General features: G+C 36.6%; 1 protein-coding gene and 1 long non-coding RNA gene across 2 annotated transcripts in view; one reads left to right on the forward strand and one right to left on the reverse strand.

Annotated features, from left to right (window-relative positions):
* Positions 1-22,502, reverse strand: part of LOC119694250 (neuropeptides capa receptor) — a 94,783-nt gene that overhangs the window by 45,450 nt on the left and 26,831 nt on the right. The gene's annotated exons all lie outside the window — the stretch shown is intronic.
* Positions 7,895-8,722, forward strand: LOC125489452. Its single transcript, XR_007267008.1, has 2 exons — positions 7,895-8,424; positions 8,520-8,722. It is a non-coding gene; the product is annotated as an uncharacterized LOC125489452 (long non-coding RNA).

Raw genomic sequence — 22,502 nt, forward strand, 5'->3', positions numbered from 1 at the left:
AGATCCATTCGCTATATTCCTGCTCCTCATCAGACCTTTACGAGACTGTAATATCACGAGAATATTGCACACTATCTAATTTAATTTAATGTATTGAATATACTGGAAGAATTATGCTTCCTCAATTTCAAATCAAATTATGTTGGTGTCATAAAAGTTGAAAAAGTGCAATGACAACCAATGTGCAGTGATTTTGTATCTGTACACGATAAGATCGCGAGCTGTCAGTGCTGCCTAAACCGACGTGACCCTTCTTTGGAGGCCAGCGGCCAACTGAGTCAAACGTCACTTGTGTTTATGATTTTATAACACAGAAAGCCGCCATAGATATTTGTATGAAGATTTGAGGGAAAAAAATTGCTCAAGTTTGGGATTAATTTACACAAAATAAGTGTGTGTTTATTAAAAAACAAGGTATTTAGCGCCTAGTCCAAGCCTTTAAATTTATAATATGATAAAAATCATATGAAAATTCTTAATAATTACGACACAGTTGTTACAATACGGGAGTGTGATTGACTGGTTTTTCTTGATATTCTGAAATTAATTTACAGTTATCCATAATCATTTACTTAAATTCGAATGATTCAGCACCTAGCTAGACTCTTCAACTACCTGTGTGATTTTTTTCAAGGCTGTAGAGCATCATTTACTACATAATTCTATGACAATGCCAACCCTCGATTCCCTATTGCAGACCCTTAATGACGCCGACTTTCGTCCAGAATATGACCAACTAGAATATAAATATATTATTATTATGTGTTCAAACTTAAATTATTTTTTTAGAAATAGTTGGTGTCGGCAATTGTCGGTATACCGACGTACGTTTTAAGGGCATTTTTTTAAATAGTTGGTGTCGGCATTTTGTAAGTTTTTTCTATAAGTACCGCCACCGTCACTTAGCACCTGTAAAAGAAAATCAGGTAGTAATAACAAAATATATAGATGATAGAGGAAAAGGCAAAACTTTTTAGTCTACGTATACCGACGTACGCTTTAAGGGCCAGAGTGTATGTAGGGTAAACTACCTAAACAAGTTAGCCGTCAACAGAAAAAAACTTGATTTTCCCAGAAATGCTCCCTTGCGAAAAGTTTTCCCGCTTCAGCTAGGTACCTATTTAAAAGGTGCTTACTGCCAGTTTCACACATGAGCACTTCAATTTGATTGATGATTGGATGAAATCTTGTTGATTAGGACTAAGTTAACTTAAGTGAGGAACTGGGCTTAGTAAATGGTGATAAAAAGGTTAGGCTGGTGATAGTAAGCTGAGACAGGGTGACTTGAGTGGTAATTCTGATCATTTTATGTACTAGAATTAGCTTTAAAATTCGCTTAAATGTTTTCTTAAGGATCACTTCTTTAGTCACCCTGTATCGGTTTACTATACAACTTTTGCAGATGTTGCAACCTCTATTTTTAACCGACTTCAAAAAAAGGAGGAGTTTCTCAATTCGTCGGGATCTTTATTTTATGTATGTTCACCGTCTATGCCGCCGTTTATGGACCGATTTTGAAAATTATTTTCTAGTTGTAGGTACTCATAGTTATAAATCCGGCACAGGATAATTCAGCACATGCGTAATATCTGAACAACCCTTGAGATGTAACAATACATGTTGTGTCATGTCCCCGCGACCGACATGACATGGAGGCATGGACATGTCCGACGGAGATACGTGCCTACTGCTCTGGGGGAACACTGTAGATAAGGAAAAATAGACGAATGAGAGTTGTCTTGTTTTTATTTATGCAAAGAGATATAGTGTGACAAACTTACCTGTTCCGGTGAGAGCGAACTAAATTGATCCATATCTCATTACTTACTAATGAATTGTATTGTAAAAGATTAGATAGGTTTATTAACACCTCAAGAGCTAATTAACAATACGAGCAAACTTAAAATCTTATAAAATTAAGAAATATTAGACATTTATGTGAGCTGTCACCGGAACAGATAAGTTTGTGGCACTGTAGCTCGTCACGACCTTAGGCGGGTAGCCGGTAGTGGTTGGATGAGGAAGGCCGAGGACCGAGTGTTGTGGCGCTCCTTGAGAGAGGCCTATGTCCAGCAGTGGATGAGTATTGGCTCATGATGAAAGAGATAAAGTCGTGATTAGCGCATCAGCGATCCTTAACTTTTTTAAATATTAGTTAAAAATTATATTTTCTAAGTGTAAAATTATTAGAATTAAGTAGGTATTCTATTCTATTCTATTCTCTGTGGGGGTAACAGTACCTGCACCTGGCTCTCTCGAATGGAACCTTTGTGCATATCCCCAAGGTCTAAACTGCCTTCCTAAGCTTGAACCATTTTCCCACCACGCTGGTCCACTGCGGGTTGGTGGGTTCACAATGTTCACATATCTAGATGTGCTAAATCTAGATATGCAGGTTTCCTCACGATGTTTTCCTTCACCGTAAGAGCGATGGTATACATTGTACTTAAATTCAGAAAAGAACTCATTGGTACATGTCAGCGCCGGGATTCGAACCCGCATCTCTGGCGTGAGAAGCGGGCGCTTACCCGACTGAGTTACCACCGCTCAGTCGGGTAAGTAAAGTAGGTACTTTATCTTAGTTTAGTTACTAGGCTTCGTATTTAGGAATGAATGTGCAGTAACACAGGGACTGACACCACCTTTTATAGCTAAATGTAAAATGGTTTCTTTAAAAAACTGAAAAAATACGTGTCTTCTATGTTTCTATTCCATAAAATGCGAACTAAGTAAATATAAATTTTAATTATCACACCATAGAAACTACCCTAATATACAGGGTGTTGCAAAAATGCTATACTAAGCCGAAACCAGAATGTGCGGTATGTTATATCTAAGCCCGAAACTGAAATCAGAATTGCAAAATTCGCGAAAAAAAATATTCATTTTCCATAGAAAGTTAGTTGGTCACGTGTCACTCAGGTGACATTTTACTATGGAGAATAAATATTTTTTTTTGCGAATTTTGAAATTCTGATTTCAGTTTCGGGCTTACATATAACATGCTGCACATGTAGGTTTCGGCTTAGTATACATACCCTTTTTGCAACACCCTGTATACGTCAGCTCGTTCGTTAATTTGTTGTAAGATGTAGTGACCCCTCGGGCTTGTCGGTAGTGACTAGTGATCGAGTTAGTTTTAACTTGTTTGTTGGAGAATTCAGAAACCCTTCTACCTAACTTCGTTACAGAGGTTTGATACTACAGACTAGATAGACTTGCTCTAGTACCTATCTCTCGTGTTTGTCATCGACCCTCTAAAATGAAGATTGTGTTTGTTGTAGAATAAAAGTTTTTGTATTTTTTCTTTCTAAAGGCAAGCGTCCACCAAACGGATTTTCATAAATGTATGGAGAAACGGCGTCGGCAATGCCGATGAAGTAATAATAATATTTTTTTATGGAGCAATAAGCTTAGCCTGTTACAATAGATGTACCTAACTTAAAATTAAATTACAAACTGACTTAGGACTAAGCACAGTACAAGTTTTGAGAGCGCTGGGGCCGGAACTAGGTGTGGAAGTGGACGCACTTGTCAATTTCTATACATATAATACTGAATGCGATACATTGGTTGCGTACGATGCTGAAAGATTAGTATCTAAATTATTTATATATTTTAATAAAGGTGGTAGAACCTCGTCACGTTGAGCCCCGCCGGTGCGTCGACTAAACAAGGTATACGTTTCCTGATCCTATTACAAGTTAAATGAATGTGAGATAAAAATAATGAAAAAGTATATTTTTCCTTTTATGATGGAGTCCCATTGTTTACACCCGAGGGATCGGGGGCAGGAGGGGCTGCTCAACTAATGTTGAACACGAGTTTAAGGGCACGTTCCGATAACGCGACAGGGAACATAAATATATTCAAAACCAAAGTTTTTTATTCATCGTCAAAGTAGACTTGATTTTATTAACTACTCTCCGTTCGGAAAAGACCCTTTGTATTCGAAAGAAGATCCTGGGCTCCTATCGCGAGCTTGTTTTGACAACGATTTTCGGATTCTAAACGTATTGCATTTGATGCTAAATACATCGTAAATCTTACTTCGTTTTGACTTCGCGATACTCCACCTGACTCGTCTTTACTTAATTGTACATTCCAAGGAGACCCACCCTGCGTCAACTGTGCCCAAACGCACTAAAACCAATGTCAAGTTACGTAATTCCTAGTGTACCTAGTCTGAGCACTATTCAAGCGAGGTAAATCGTTCACAGTTGAAATATGTCACGGCTTGCGTACAACCGAATGTGGAAAATAACGAAATCAGTTCACATCAATGGGTAGAGAAACGTTTAGGAGAAATATAAATGTAATTCTTTCGTATTCCATGTCAGCAGCAGTGAGGTAGAAAATGTTTTAAGAAATAATAAAGGCGCTCCCTTACCGCTAGCATTAGCCTGTTAACCTGCTGTTACGTAACAACAGCTAGGTACCGTTCCTCGCCTGTTAAACATCTGTAAGATCCATACAAAATGGGAATGAGATCAGATGAGAATGTTCGGTGATGGTAACCCCTTGCACAACTGAAACTTACCCCCAAATTCATAGAGGTTTTTAACACTTTACAATAATCTTAAAATTGACATTGTGATATACGAATTTGACCTTTTTGACTGACGTAAAGAGTCGAAACTCATGTGTTTCGAAGTCAACTTTAACCTTGTTGTAAATTTACAATACGGTCTATGAATTTGAGGGATAAACTGTGTATGAATATTTGATTAGGTCTATCTTTAAATTTAATATATTTTTAAGCTTCTACACGTGCACACACACATACAGAGCCCCCATAGCACACGGCTTTAGACCATCCATCATTTTATACTTGCTTCATGCACACATCGACCCGCGGGATTCCGACTGAAGCTGTATGTCTATAATGTCTGTCTAGAGGAAGACAGGAAGAAACCAAATCAAAGAGAAACGGATTTACATAAATGGTTCATTTCGATTTGAAATAAATTTCGTAGCGTTAGGGCTATATTGATATTTTCCTTGACGTTAAAATTAAGTGTAAGGCCAAATAAAGCCGCCGATTGAAAAAAAACAAGACTTTGTCCCAAAACTATGCGCCCTTGTCATGCTTATTCCAATTTTAAGAACCTAATCCCAATACACTATTATACTAAAGAAGAAAAAATAGGATAGAAATTTATACTAAAGTCTGAAGCCTTTAGTATAAATTTCAGAAACTATCAATAACTTCGTTGATTTTTATGAAAGTTCAAAAGTGAAGGCATGTTAATGCTTATGACTGACACATATGTACCCTAAACATAAAGTTTTGCACCGATATAAATTGTACGTCTCTTTTTGAACACGCTGCGCCAGATATCTTCTCCTATAATTACGACATCTGGAGTGCCCCAAGGATCACATCTTGGGCCGCTCTTGTTTATAATATTCATAAACGACCTAATTGACAGGCTCAATAGTCCCTGCTTACTTTACGCTGATGATTTGAAGGTTTTCACTTCTATAACAGATTTACAAGACTGCAATAACCTGCAAAGAGATCTTGATACGATTTCAGAATGGTGCACCGTTAACCATATGAAACTTAATATCAGTAAGTGCTCAGTTATAACGTTCACTCGAAAAATTAACCGTATATTATTCAACTATGAACTTAGTGCTCAATCTCTTGAACGTAAAACTGTAATTAGAGACCTCGGGGTTATGTTTGATGAACAACTGACATTTAGACATCACTATGAGTATATTGTTAACAGGGGCAATCGACTCCTAGGGTTTATTGTAAGATCTACTCGAAATTTTAGAAATCCTCATAGTCTCCTCTATTTGTATTATAGTTTAGTAAGAAGCATATTAGAGTACGCTTCACCTATATGGTCTCCTTGCTACATGGTCCACACCACAAATATTGAAAGAGTGCAAAAAAAGTGCCTCAGAATTTTAGCCTACAAAATGCATAGCACTCGATCACTTAACAGTTATAAAGCTAGGCTGGACAAATTTAACGTAACTACTCTTGAAACTCGTCGAACACAATGCGACCTTATGTACTTGCACAAGATTATCCATTCACGAATAGATTCACCAGCACTTTTATCGTCAATGAAAATTAATACTCAGTTTAGAACACGTAAGCCAAATTTGTTTCCACTTGAAGTCTTCAAAAATAATACTTCTTATTATAATCCTTTAGTAAGGATGCGTCGCACTTACAACACTTTATCCAATGAACATAACATAGATATATTTGACTCTAACCCATGTCGTTATCGACGATCTATTCTAAATATCCTCAACGATCATCAATAAAAATATCTTTTTTTGTAATTTAAATTTAGGTCATATATGTACTTATTAACTGTATTAACTTATTTGTTAAAATTTAATAATTAAGAACATGTTTCTAGTTTTAATCATGCTGTGTACACATTGTTTGGGTTATAATCTAGAACAAAATACTTTTTATAACACTTTTATTTATAATGATTGTAACCTGTTTTGTGTGCCTTACAATAAAAATAAATTAGACAGATACTTGAGCACTTTGTTGGTGAATTGATAAATAGACGAAATCTCAAGTTGGTAACAAGATTTAAGATTTTGCAATTTGGGAAATAAAATTGGAATGAGTTGTTGTAGAAATATATTTTAACGTGAAATGTAATAAATAAGTATATAGTATATACAAGTATATATACTACCTAACTATGTTTTGCTTGAAGGTAGTTGAATGTACATAGAATAGAATAGAATATATTATATATTTATTGAACACCACAAATTAAAACATACAAAGAGAACTTATAAACTAGGAACAATGAACAATAGGCGACCTTATCGCTTAGAGCGATCTCTTACAGGTAACCTTAAACATAAAGAAATAAAAGTAAAGAAAATTACATAAGACGTTTTGGAATATTTCAAAGACAACCTCTGAAAAAAAGAAAAACATTTCACAACACATAGTACCTACCATATCAATGTTCAATGATAAAATGGTATACTCTTTAGGTACATGCGATTATTAATGTATCTCGGTAACCGTTGTATATGTCTGTGAGTTATTTTTTTTATTATTCTGACGCTTACCGCCTTCGTGTTATACTTACAAAGTTCCACCCTGTATAAATACATTAAACATGTGAAGTGAGTGTCTCCTCAAACATGCCTTATATACTTCTTATATACTACATTGAACACGCGTTTCAGATTCTTTGTTTCTTGTCTACCTCAGCATTTTGAGGGAATTCCACTGTCTATAGAATCAGACTGTGGAAATTCTAATGTCGCACTTGTATTTTTATATTGACTCAGACGATTAAAGTATTACTAGGTGTCTAGCCTGAAATAAATGACTATTACTCACGGAGTTTTTCACGGATTTTTTAATGTCATGAGCGCTTTTGCATTGTCAGGTTACAGGTACAGGTAGATACAGGGAACCCGATTCTCTATATAATATCTAAGCACCCTAACGCCGATCAAGGGGTTAAATTATACTTGAGAAATGTACACAAGTACTGTTTGCGTTCCAACTTTTATGTCATACAAGATGAAAACTTCAGTTTCTTTAACATTTTTAACTTCAGATATAAATCAGTTAAACTCTAACAATGTTGTTTATTGTAAACTGTCCGGTCGTTGCTGCGGTTTGCTGGTGAGTTGTAAGAAGATATAATACTTTGGAATCTTTAAATTCATAAATATAAATATTTATAGGATGAATGCCGAGAGTAACATCGGAACGTATCTCTTTGAAAAGCTAATTTCAATTATGTACGTATACTTTACAAAAATGTCTGTGTAAGATAAATATTACACATAACACAAGATAGAATAATAAGAGAAACGTTTCATTTACGATTAGCTTCCTAAATAATGTAAATAATATATATTTGTGTAACATTATAAGGGTGGCTTTTATAAAAGTGATAAATGTATTTAAGTTTTTATTTAAACACAATTTGAAATTAAATTTCGTAAAACATCTTTTACCACGACTTAAATATGATTAGTAATCTGTTAAACCTAAATGCGGTCAAATGGCTATTTAACTTTACTAAACACATTTATCTACTGTCATGGCGTCAGTCGCGGCGACCAGCTGACCGACCGGCTGTCAAGAGAACTTTTCCATTTCTAGCATTTTTCCTCAGTGATGTCTAGTTGTTGTCTGTGAGAGATTCAGAGGTCATTGTTCAGAGGTTATGTTGAGGTTATCTAATAAATAATGTATTTGTGGGATATTTTGTTTGATGACGATGATGAAGAATTACTTCTCTTTATGAATAGACCTCGCTCATTACGCTATATTGCAGAAAGAACTAACTTATTTGAGACACTACCGGATAAAACATTTGTTAGGAGATTTCGTTTGACAAAACAAACTGTATCGCTTCTACTACAAGAAATTCAACAACATCTTGAATTTATTTCCACCAGGTAAGTAGCTAAGGTATTGAAATAATAAAGTTATCTGACTACATCATTATCTTATACTTTTATTTGTAAGTAAGTACCTATAATTATTGTTACAGAAATAATGCAGTTACTCCAATGAACCAGTTGTTATGCACACTCCGATATTATGCAACTGGCAGTCAGTTAATTACTTGTGGAGATGTGATAGGTGTGGAAGAACCAACAGCAGCTTGCAGAATCATTCATAGAGTTACTCATGCAATAGCATTATTGTATAAAAAATACATTAAATCTCCTGATACCATTCAGGAACAACGTTTTTTTGCTCTCTATAATGTGCAAGTATGGTTCCAATACATTGCACAATAAATCTTGTTCTTCCCTTGTAAAATTAGGGGCACGAACACGAGAAGAAGTTGCTTGACTATTCATTTTACTTTGAAATCACAACAACAAATAAATACAAACACCACCACGCGGTGAAAGCCGAAATAAGTTTTGTTTTGAAATAAATAGTGTTATTTTGTCTATGTTTGAAATTGATAGATTAACTCCGTTTTACGCTGAGTCGTTACGAATGTTCAATAAAAATTATGAAGTCTCTCATTAAAAAGATGTGGAACTGAACGTAAATAACAAATCGCAGGATGCTAAACGCATTTAACTAAAATAGTAATCGAAATACCATGGTGAATTATGAAGCTAAACATGTTTAGGATAAAATTGTTTAGTGCATTAAACGCAATTAGCTAAATGAATTTATGTAGTATTTAAATAGAAGTTCGTAACAGCCACCCTAAATGACTGAACCGATTTTCATTTTTTTGTTTTAAGGTCATAAATAGGTAATGTTACCTTGAGTGTTCTGAGCCATATTTATCAAAATCAGCTTAACCGTTCATGTTATGTGACTTTTACAGTAGAATGTCGGGGTTTCTTAACGTTGCTTAGTGCCAATTTCTCCATAGTCGGTCAGTGCATAACCACGGAGTAGTGATTGACTTTTGACACATCTGTCATGAATTTTATATGGAGAAGATGTTTAATTTATAAATCAATCCCTGTCGGTTAGATAACCGATTATGGAGAAATTGGCACTTAGGTTATTATTTACTGTATCAAACATTTACAATGTATTCTGACAACTTAGTACATTTTCCTGAAGTTAAATTCACTATTTATGGATCATAGAGCAGGAAATACAATACTGTAAGTTATTTACTCAACATGTTTTCACGAAAGTTCTATGAATACCGCGGTCGGTGGGAAGCTGATATTTTCCGGAATAACTACAAAGTTAACAAAAAGTTTATCCATGAAGTTTGGAAAGTGTACGTGTCACGTACTATTGTAGGTAAATATAAGTATGTTTGTTAGTTCGGAATAGGAGGGTTACTCTATACTGACGAAAAACGAACGAACACGAGCCGCCATGGCGTGCAATCTACCCGTTTAGTTTAATAGTCCGAAACTTAGTTTTTCGTAATGTTGTTAAAATTATGTATGTAGAAATATGCAGATTTCTTTTAGAATACTTTATTTCTCAGTAAGTATGACTGTAGACAATTACAAACTAACAAACAAACAGAGGCGCCACATGGCGGATAATTATGTAAACCTATTTATAGGCACAGATTATCTTTATTAGCAGCCTATTATATATTATTTACTTCCTCAATAGTGCAATCGACCCGTTTAGTTTAACACTCTGAATCTTAGTTTTTCGTAACATAGAGTGACGCCTACTTCCATCGGCTTGCGTCAATACACGACAATGTAGTACGCAACTATGTAGCTCATAAAGTTCTGCACTCACTCACGCCTTGTACTAATGTACTCCCTTGCGGGGTAGGCAGAGGTGCATTGCTGCACCCACTTTTCGCCAGAGTGTATGTTAGTCCCAATGTAATAGGGGGCGGGCCTATTGCCATTTTACGGGCACATCCAAGACCCGAGAACAAATATCTGTGTTTTAACAAATATCTGCCCCAGCCGGGAATCGAACCCGGGACCATCGGCTCAGTAGTCAGGGTCACTAACCACTACGCCATTCGGTCGTCGTTTTTTTGTAAAAAGGTAAAAAGAAAGAAAGGACATTGGGTCACCCATAGTATAATACGGTCTTAGATATATTAAGTAATCATGCGTAAGAAATAGTTAAATTTTTATTGACGAGTAGATAATACTTGATCCTACTAATACACTATTGTGAGCAATGAAAATGGATTTCATACAGCCTGGAAAATGATTTAAGAAATCGAGTATAAATAAGTAATAAGATATTTTATTTAGTATTCTATTGATATATTTTTTACAAATAACTTTTTAATTGCTCGTGAGTGTACTGTGGGCATTTTTGTCATTATTTTTATCCCGATATTCCCACAAGAAAACTTACAATGTGAAACTCAACTGAAACTGTAGTGGAGCTCACCTGCGTGAAGTTAGCAGCCTAAAGTTAGCAGCCTATGAATATGCGACCAAATTAAGATGGTCACTTCACTCATCCTGTTCTTATTCAATTAAAACGTTTGCAAAGGCTTACGTTGTGTATAGTAGTAGTACTATATGCTAATAAAAATGTAATACAAACCAATATTGTCAAATTTACCATAATTCTAACTTATTTAAATTAAAGTCAGCAGCCTAAATGGTCCATTTGTATGGAGACACCTGGAAGTTGTCCAGATGCCAGCATCTCACCTAGTTTATTTTGTGTGTTGTTTCATAAGAAAAGGCCGACAGAAGTTTCATCAACATTGAAAGAGGATAGCAGGGGTAGCCGGGCCACTTTATTACTGATTTTGGTGAAAAATCGTCATTTTGTATGGAGACACCTGGAAGTTGTCCAGATGCCAGCATCTCACCTAGTTTATTTTGTGTGTTGTTTCATAAGAAAAGGCTGACAGAAGTTTCATCAACATTGAAAGAGGATAACAGGGGTAACGGGACGAAAGAATGAAATATAAAGTTAGCAGCCTAAATGGTGACTTTGTATGGGGGCACCTGGAAGTCGTCCAGATGCCAGCATCTCACCTAGTTTATTTTGTGTATATTCCCAAAAACAAAGGCTGACAGAAGTTTCATCAACATTGAAAGAGGATAGCAGGGGTAGCCGGGCCACTTTATAACAGATTTTGGTGGAAATACGTCATTTTGTATGGAGACACCTGGAAGTTGTCCAGATGCTAGCATCTCATCTGGTTTTTTTTGTGTGTTGTTTCATAAGGAAAGGCTGACAGAAGTTTCATCAACATTGAAAGAGGATAACAGGGGTAACGGGACGAAAGAATGAAATAAAAAGTTAGAAGCCTAAATGGTGAATTTGTATGGGGGCACCTGGAAGTCGTCCAGATGCCAGCATCTCACCTAGTTTATTTTGTGTGTTGTTTCATAAGAAAAGGCCGACAGAAGTTTCATCAACATTGAAAGAGGATAGCAGGGGTAGCCGAGCCACTTTATAACTGATTTTGGAAAAATCGTCATTTTGTATGGAGACACCTGGAAGTTGTCCAGATGCCAGCATCTCACCTGGTTTATTTTGTGTGTTGTTTCATAAGAAAAGACTGACAGAAGTTTCATCAACATTGAAAGAGGATAACTGGGGCAACGGAAAGAAAGAATGAAATATAAAGTTAGCAGCCTAAATTGTGACTTTGTATGGGGGCACCTGGAAGTCGTCCAGATGCCAGCATCTCACCTAGTTTATTTTGTGTATATTCCCAATAACAAAGGCTGACAGAAGTTTCATCAACATTGAAAGAGGATAGCAGGGGTAGCCGGGCCATTTTATAACTGATTTTGGTGGAAATACGTCATTTTGTATGGATACACCTGGAAGTTGTCCAGATGCCAGCATCTCATCTAGTTTATTTTGTGTGTTGTTGCATAAGGAAAGGCTGACAGAAGTTTCAACAACATTGAAAGAGGAGAACTGGGGCAACGGGAAGAAAGAATGAAATATAAAGTTAGCAGCCTAAATGGTGACTTTGTATGGGGGCACCTGGAAGTCGTCCAGATGCCAGCATCTCACCTAGTTTATTTTGTGTGTTGTTGCATAAGGAAAGGCTGACAGAAGTTTCAACAACATTGAAAGAGGAGAACTGGGGCAACGGGAAGAAAGAATGAAATATAAAGTTAGCAGCCTAAATGGTGACTTTGTATGGGGGCACCTGGAAGTCGTCCAGATGCCAGCATCTCACCTAGTTTATTTTGTGTGTTGTTTCATAAGAAAAGGCCGACAGAAGTTTCATCAACATTGAAAGAGGATAGCAGGGGTAGCCGAGCCACTTTATAACTGATTTTGGTGAAAAATTGTCATTTTGTATGGAGACACCTGGAAGTTGTCCAGATGCCAGCATCTCACCTAGTTTATTTTGTGTGTTGTTTCATAAGAAAAGGCTGACAGAAGTTTCATCAACATTGAAAGAGGATAACAGGGGTAACGGGACGAAAGAATGAAATAAAAAGTTAGCAGCCTTAATGGTGAATTTGTATGGGGGCACCTGGAAGTCGTCCAGATGCCAGCATCTCACCTAGTTTATTTTGTGTATATTCCAATAAACAAAGGCTGACAGAAGTTTCATCAACATTGAAAGAGGATAGCAGGGGTAGCCGGGCCACTTTATAACAGATTTTGGTGGAAATACGTCATTTTGTATGGAGACACCTGGAAGTTGTCCAGATGCCAGCATCTCATCTAGTTTTTTTTGTGTGTTGTTTCATAAGAAAAGGCTGACAGAAGTTTCATTAACATTGAAAGAGGATAACAGGGGTAACGGGACGAAAGAATGAAATATAAAGTTAGCAGCCTAAATGGTGACTTTGTATGGGGGCACCTGGAAGTCGTCCAGATGCCAGCATCTCACCTAGTTTATTTCGTGTATATTCCCAATAACAAAGGCTGACAGAAGTTTCATCAACATTGAAAGAGGATAGCAGGGGTAGCCGGGCCATTTTATAACTGATTTTGGTGGAAAATCGTCATTTTGTATGGAGACACCTGGAAGTTGTCCAGATGCCAGCATCTCACCTAGTTTATTTTGTGTGTTGTTTCATAAGAAAAGGCTGACAGAAGTTTCATTAACATTGAAAGAGGATAACAGGGATAACGGGACGAAAGAATGAAATATAAAGTTAGCAGCCTAAATGGTGACTTTGTATGGGGGCACCTGGAAGTCGTCCAGATGCCAGCATCTCACCTAGTTTATTTTGTGTGTTGTTTCATAAGAAAAGGCCGACAGAAGTTTCATCAACATTGAAAGAGGATAGCAGGGGTAGCCGAGCCACTTTATAACTGATTTTGGAAAAATCGTCATTTTGTATGGAGACACCTGGAAGTTGTCCAGATGCCAGCATCTCACCTGGTTTATTTTGTGTGTTGTTTCATAAGAAAAGACTGACAGAAGTTTCATCAACATTGAAAGAGGATAACTGGGGCAACGGAAAGAAAGAATGAAATAAAAAGTTAGCAGCCTAAATTGTGACTTTGTATGGGGGCACCTGGAAGTCGTCCAGATGCCAGCATCTCACCTAGTTTATTTTGTGTATATTCCCAATAACAAAGGCTGACAGAAGTTTCATCAACATTGAAAGAGGATAGCAGGGGTAGCCGGGCCATTTTATAACTGATTTTGGTGGAAATACGTCATTTTGTATGGATACACCTGGAAGTTGTCCAGATGCCAGCATCTCATCTAGTTTATTTTGTGTGTTGTTGCATAAGAAAAGGCTGACAGAAGTTTCAACAACATTGAAAGAGGAGAACTGGGGCAACGGGAAGAAAGAATGAAATATAAAGTTAGCAGCCTAAATGGTGACTTTGTATGGGGGCACCTGGAAGTCGTCCAGATGCCAGCATCTCACCTAGTTTATTTTGTGTGTTGTTGCATAAGGAAAGGCTGACAGAAGTTTCAACAACATTGAAAGAGGAGAACTGGGGCAACGGGAAGAAAGAATGAAATATAAAGTTAGCAGCCTAAATGGTGACTTTGTATGGGGGCACCTGGAAGTCGTCCAGATGCCAGCATCTCACCTAGTTTATTTTGTGTGTTGTTTCATAAGAAAAGGCCGACAGAAGTTTCATCAACATTGAAAGAGGATAGCAGGGGTAGCCGAGCCACTTTATAACTGATTTTGGTGAAAAATTGTCATTTTGTATGGAGACACCTGGAAGTTGTCCAGATGCCAGCATCTCACCTGGTTTATTTTGTGTATTGTTTCATAAGAAAAGGCTGACAGAAGTTTCATCAACATTGAAAGAGGATTACTGGAGCAACGGGAAGAAAGAATGAAATATAAAGTTAGCAGCCTAAATTGTGACTTTGTATGGGGGCACCTGGAAGTCGTCCAGATGCCAGCATCGCACCAAGTTTTTTTTGTGTATATTCCCAAAAACAAAGGCTGACAGAAGTTTCATCAACATTGAAAGAGGATAGCAGGGGTAGCCGGGCCACTTTATAACTGATTTTGGTGGAAAAACGACATTTTGTATGGAGACACCTGGAAGTTGTCCAGATGCCAGCATCTCACCTAGTTTATTTTGTGTGTTGTTTCATAAGAAAAGGCTGACAGAAGTTTCATGAACATTGAAAGAGGATAACAGGGGTAACGGGACGAAAGAATGAAATATAATGGTGTCTCCATACAAAATGACGTATTTCCACCAAAATCTGTTATAAAGTGGCCCGGCTACCCCTGCTATCCTCTTTCAATGTTGATGAAACTTCTGTCAGCCTTTGTTTATAGGAATATACACAAAATAAACTAGGTGAGATGCTGGCATCTGGACGACTTCCAGGTGCCCCCATACAAATTCACCATTTAGGCTGCTAACTTTTTATTTCATTCTTTCGTCCCGTTACCCCTGTTATCCTCTTTCAATGTTGATGAAACTTCTGTCAGCCTTTTCTTATGAAACAACACACAAAATAAACTAGGAGAGATGCTGGCATCTGGACAACTTCCAGGTGTCTCCATACAAAATGACGATTTTCCACCAAAATCAGTTATAAAGTGGCCCGGCTACCCCTGCTATCCTCTTTCAATGTTGATGAAACTTCTGTCGGCCTTTTCTTATAAAACAACACACAAAATAAACTAGGTGAGATGCTGGCATCTGGACGACTTCCAGGTGTCTCCATACAAAATGACGATTTTTCACCAAAATCAGTTATAAAGTGGCTCGGCTACCCCTGCTATCCTCTTTCAATGTTGATGAAACTTCTGTCGGCCTTTTATTATGAAACAACACACAAAATAAACTAGGTGAGATGCTGGCATCTGGACGACTTCCAGGTGCCCCCATACAAATTCACCATTTAGGCTGCTAACTTTTTATTTCATTCTTTCGTCCCGTTACCCCTGTTATCCTCTTTCAATGTTGATAAAACTTCTGTCAGCCTTTTTTTATGAAACAACACACAAAATAAACTAGGTGAAATGCTGGCATCTGGACAACTTCCAGGTGTCTCTATACAAAATGTCGTTTTTCCACCAAAATCAGTTATAAAGTGGCCCGGCTACCCCTGCTATCCTCTTTCAATGTTGATGAAACTTCTGTCAGCCTTTGTTTATGGGAATATACACAAAATAAACTAGGTGAGATGCTGGCATCTGGACAACTTCCAGGTGTCTCCATACAAAATGACGATTTTCCACCAAAATCAGTTATAAAATGGCCCGGCTACCCCTGCTATCCTCTTTCAATGTTGATGAAACTTCTGCCAGCCTTTGTTTTTGGGAATATACACAAAATAAACTAGGTGAGATGCTGTCATCTGGACAACTTCCAGGTGTCTCCATACAAAATGACGATTTTCCACCAAAATCAGTTATAAAGTGGCCCGGCTACCCCTGCTATCCTCTTTCAATGTTGATGAAACTTCTGTCAGCCTTTTTTTATGGGAATATACACAAAATAAACTAGGTGAGATGCTGGCATCTGGACGACTTCTAGGTGCCCCCATACAAATTCACCATTTAGGCTGCTAACTTTTTATTTCATTCTTTCGTCCCGTTACCCCTGTTATCCTCTTTCAATGTTGATGAAACTTCTGTCAGCCTTTTCTTATGAAACAACACACAAAATAAACTAGGTGAGATGCTGGCATCTGGACAACTTCCAGGTGTCTCCATACAAAATGACGATTTTTCACCAAAATCAGTAATAAAGTGGCCCGGCTACCCCTGCTATCCTCTTTCAATGTTGATAAAACTTCTGTCGGCCTTTTCTTATGAAACAACACACAAAATAAACTAGGTGAGATGCTGGCATCTGGACAACTTCCAGGTGTCTCCATACAAATGGACCATTTAGGCTGCTGACTTTAATTTAAATAAGTTAGAATTATGGTAATTTTGACAATATTGGTTTGTATTACATTTTTATTAGCATATAGTACTACTACTATACACAACGTAAGCCTTTGCATACGTTTTAATTGAATAAGAACAGGATGAGTGAAGTGACCATCTTAATTTGGTCGCATATTCATAGGCTGCTAACTTTAGGCTGCTAACTTCACGCAGGTGTGGAGCTCGTAGGCAATAGCTAGTTTATCATTAAATTTAATTAAACCAGTCAAGTGGATTCCAGTTGATTAAGGGAATTAAAACGTTTTCGTGTTACAAAAGAATAATTTAAAAAAATCATGGAACATTCCAACTGAAATTCCGCTGAGAAAGAGAAACAAGCTTGACACCCAAAAACGTTTCACTGAAAGAAGTAGAACAAAGGATTATTTAATTTCCCTAATTGCTCCGTTTCATACCAAAAGATATCGTTATTTAATATTTAAGTAGGTTCGTACGCACGACAATCCCTAGGGGATAATGATTCGTGACAGAGGCGGGGAAAATATAACTTTCTCTCGTCGTTTGTTGGTGGTGGCGAGGTTGTATAGAAATCACATAAATCCATTAAACCTGACAATGGGAAGCCATTAGTAACTTGCGAATACTGTATACCGTCACAGATCACGGCATTTAAAGTGAGGAAAGAACCAGTTAGCTAAAAAAACGTGTTTTTTTTTACACTTTTGCGTCATTAGTTAGGTATAACAAAAGTTGTTGAAAATGAAGAAGCTCTGTACCCAACTTTCGGATGTGCACAGACCTACGAAAGACTCATCCTGAATATTACAACGCTTTTTTAACACCCGACGAAAAAGAGGGGTGTTATTATAAGTAACACGTGTCTATGTATCCGTCTATGGTAGGGTAGCTCCCAAAAGGGTGAACCAATTTTCAATTTGTTTTTTTTTGAGTCATCGGTAATGTAATAATGTTACCCCAAGTGTTCTCAGCTATATTTTTTCAAATCACCTCAGCCGTTTAAAACTTATTCGTCTTTTCGAGTTGAATGTCGGGGTTTTTAACATTGATTAGGTTATAATTACTTAAAATACACGTGCAAAAATAATATTTTACATCTGTATTCCAACGTCGCGCCAAGTTTATTTTTAACGCCAAGGAATATGTTACGTGTTGTATTTATAGTCCCGGCTAATGCCGATGCCGATGGATCTCGACACTGAATTTCATAATTCCTTCGCAATATTATTATGAAATTCCTGCGGGCGGGAGACATGAAAGTTCGTATCTCAAACTTTATTAGATACGTATTATTCTAACCAAAATTATTTGTGGAATTCCAATTCTATCCAATTTGTATTGTAAGTATATTAAACTTTGTTTTATTTTATACGGGGTCTTAATACAATACTATAGAGAAAATGTTTCTAAATCATTGACATATATATTACTGGCGTAAGGACAGGGCCTCCCACTCAAAAAAATGGCACCCGCGCGTTGGCCCTAAAATCGTAATTTTATGTACAAAGGTTCCACTCGAGAGAGCCACGTACAGGAACTTCACCCCCTATGAGAATAGAATAGAATAGAATAGCCTTTCACAACACAACTACATATTTATCACAAGTTTCACAAGACCATCTCTCGGCCACAGACAACTGTCGACTGAGGAGCGTTGGCCCTAAAATGACGATTTTAGGGCCAACGCGTGGGTGCCATTTTATTGAGTGGGAGGCCCTGTCCTTACGCTAGTAATATATATGTCAATGTATATAAGTGTTTATTCACGCAACAATGTCCTGTTATTAATCCTACCATTAATGATATATTACTACGGGACAGGTTCACGGTTGTGAAAGGCTGCAAAAACCATTATACGAAGGTCAAAAAGAAACATCGAGTATCGTATCATCGGTAATTACCATTAAATTAAGTATTAAACACATTATAAAGTGATAATTATTTTACTACCAAAGTCTACAATGGCCGCGCGCTGTAACCTTGTGCGGACGTCATTTTTTGTTGACTATCCTCCGAGAACATTTTCTTGTTGCACACACTTACGTTTTGGAGCATGATTTTTAGTCCATTTGTACGGGACGCTTTACAGGTCTACAGCCCAAAACAGTTTTAATTTTAGTAGTTGGATTTGTCTTAAATTATTGATATGGCTCCTGCAAATAATAAAACAATGTCCGTGGGATGGTAAATTATTAACGCACGTACAAGGTTACGTCGTCAAGATAGTTGCTCGGCACTGACATAGTTCAAACAAATTATGACAGATGACAGTTATTTTGCTTGTTTGAAGAAGGTTTGAGTAAAATGTTCTGAAGGGCCTATCCTTCCTTTTGAAATCATTGTTCTAAATAGTATTTTTGTTAACTTCTATATTCTTGTTAGTAAGTTGGTGACAAACAATATTGTTGGGCTGCTGTTTGTCACCGAGGCGAAAAGATTATCTTATCTTATCCGTCAAATTGAAGGAGTGCAGATTATGTCACTCGGGAACTTAGAATAATGATAAATGAACTAGATGGATAGTCAGTGCACTTGTAGCACTAGCTCTTATATTGAATTTAATTTATTGGTAGAATGATTGTCATTAGCTTGAACTTAAAACGGTTTGACAGTTCTTTGTTTTGTTTTTGTATGTAACACACTATCAAAGTCAAAGTCAAACCTAACAATATGAACAATATACGAACATCTTTTTCGTATATTGTTCATCTTTTTTTTTTCATTTATTTAAGGATCACAAAACAGATAAGTTACACTTTTAAAAATAATTTAAGACTAGAGTAAAATTATTGTAATGTGTACTTTCTAAATACATGCGACCACAACACGAGTAGGTAAGTAAAGAAAACTTAAATGTAAAATAAACAGACTTATTTAACTAATTAAATTGAATTGATAAGTAGGTATCTTAAGTTACATTAATTAGTGCTACTTAAGTATAAGATTTTTGCAGGTTATAATGCAGTAAACAAAAAATAAGTTTCTTATTTAGGTAAACTATATACTATTAATAAAGTACCTATATACTATGTTTTTGTAGCTATAAATATAAACTAACTATAAACTTTAAACTTACTTATAGATAACTATGCGAAAATAATTGTAGTTAATTTAGAATTTTAGGGATTTTATGGCTGAAATAGAGGTGGAATACCTATATATCAATATTATCTTTTAATTTATTATACAGTTCCATTGTTCGATACACAGGAGCATGCTGACCCATATTAGTTCTGGAGAATGGTAGGTCAAAAGGATTTTGCTTGATGACTCTGCCTTTGACTTTAGGTACGTTTAAGCGTATTGCTTGTAGAAGGTCGGGACAGTCGATCATGCCATGCAATAGTTTAAATAGCAATATCAGATCATTACGGTCGCGTCGTTGTTTTAATGTGTCCATTTTAAAGTAGTCCAGTCGTGTCGAGTATGAAGTAAGTGTGCGACATAAGTTTTGACTGAAAGATAAATGATACATAAAACGTTTCTGGACCTTTTCTAGCCTGTCACTGTGTATTGCGTACACGGGGTTCCATGCGGGGCTGCAGTATTCTAATATAGACCTGACGTAAGCATTGTAAAGCATCTTTAAGGTTTCGGGTTCACGAAATACTTTTGCTTTCCGAGTGACGAATCCTAGGACTTTGTTAAACTCAAACTCAAACTCAAATTTTTTTATTCATCGTACAAATATAAAATTTTCTGATGAACGTCAATTTTTACAAATTACTCTCCGTTCGGATAAGGGGGGGCTCTTTCTGTCTAAGGAGAAGAACGGAGGCAAGAAACTCCTGAGCCATCTTTTCAAAAAAAGACTTAAAACTAGTTGGTATACAATACATATAAGCTTAATAATTATTATTATAATAATATGAGCAGAGCTAACTACTTATCACAGCCATGCATTAACGTCCTCTAAGTAATCATCAATTTTATAATAAGCTTTTTTACTGAGTTTCTCTTTAATGTAACACTTAAACTTATTCTCTGGCATTTGAGCAACTTCTGCTGGAAGCTTATTATAAAATCTAATACAGTACCCTAAAAACGATTTATTAACTTTCGCCAGACGCATCGCTGGAAAAGCCAGCTTATGCTTGTTCCTAGTATTAATGTCATGATTACTGCCAATTGTATCAAAAGTTGAAATATTCTTTCGTACATACATTAAATTGGAAAAAATGAACTGACATGGAACTGTAAGGATGTTAATTTCTTTAAATAGTTCTCTCAATGAATCCCTGGAACCAAGTTTGTATATAGAGCGGATGGCTCTTTTCTGTAATACAAATATAGTTTCAATATAAGCTGCTCTACCCCAAAGCAAAATGCCATACGATAATAAGCTGTGGAAATAACTAAAGTAAACTAATCTGGCGGTTTCAACGTCGGTCAGCTGTCTAATTTTCCGTACAGCATTAGCTTTGGCGACTATCTTTTCTACATGAATGACAAGTTTATATGAGCAGTCGACTTGAACACCAAGATCTCGGACGCTATTAGCAGTTGGTAAGATTTCATTCCCGATTGAGTAGGTATATGTAGTTGGGGATCGCTTGCGGGTAAAATTCATTTGGAAGCATTTTGATATATTTAATTTCATGTTGTTGTTTTTACACCAGTTTGTGAGATTATCAATATCTTGCTGTAGTTGATGACAGTCATTAATGTTTTTAATAGTTTTATAAATTTTTAAATCGTCTGCGTATAGTAATGCTTTAGAGGTTCGGATAGATTTTAAGATGTCATTAATAAAAATAACGAAAAATAAGGGCCCCAAATGTGATCCTTGAGCTATCCCCGAAGATATTAAAAGTATTTTGGATTTATAGCCGTTCAATGCAACAAGCTGAGATCGGTTATTTAAGTAGCTATTTACCCATCGCAGCAGAGATCCGTGTATACCGAGGTGAGATAGCTTTTCCAGCAACAGTCTGTGATCCACAACATCGAACGCTTTGCTGAAGTCGGTGTAAATTGTGTGCACTTCAAGCCCCGCGTCCAGTGCTGTCATGACGTCGTTAGATAACAAAGCAAGATTCGAAACAGTAGAGCGTTTGGGAAGAAATCCGTGTTGTTCGTTTATTAAATAAGGTTTGACATGCCAGTACAGTTTTTTTACTAAAATGGATTCTAATATCTTACTAGTAGCGCAAAGGATAGAAATTGGACGATATTTAGTAACGTTATCTGAGAAGCCTGATTTCGGTATAGGGACCACGTGAGCTAACTTCCATTTCTTTGGGAACTGGCCTAACTTTAGAGAGTGATTAAAAATGAGTGATAACGGTTTAGAAATGGTATTTCTACAATGTTTTAAAAAATAAGGTGGTAGGCTATCCGAACCTGATCCCTTGTTGGCGTCTATTCTAGAGAGAGCCGCTTGTATTTCAGATTCGGCTATAGCCACGGAGGAGAGACAGTGGTTTGCTAAGTCATAGTTTATCTGCGCGGGTGTTATAGCAGTGGCAGGTTCAAACACAGAGTTAAAATATTCGCAGAAGATATCGCATATGTTTTGGCCTCCGGTGGCTACCTTTTCCCCGTATTTCATAGTCTGTGGAAATGAGTTACTATTTTTCTTAGTATTTTTAACAAAATTCCAAAAGAACTTAGGGTTAGTTTTTAAGTTTTTTTCTGTGTTTTCTTTATATTTAGCATAGCATAGTCGTGTGAGTATATCGCAGCGGTTACGAAGCAAGTTAAAGGTAAGTTTATCCAGAGGATTGTTGTATTTTTTGTATTTACGATGGTATTTCGATTTTTCC

This window comes from Plutella xylostella, chromosome 14 (genome assembly GCF_932276165.1).
Source record: "Plutella xylostella chromosome 14, ilPluXylo3.1, whole genome shotgun sequence".
Taxonomy (NCBI): domain Eukaryota; kingdom Metazoa; phylum Arthropoda; class Insecta; order Lepidoptera; family Plutellidae; genus Plutella; species Plutella xylostella.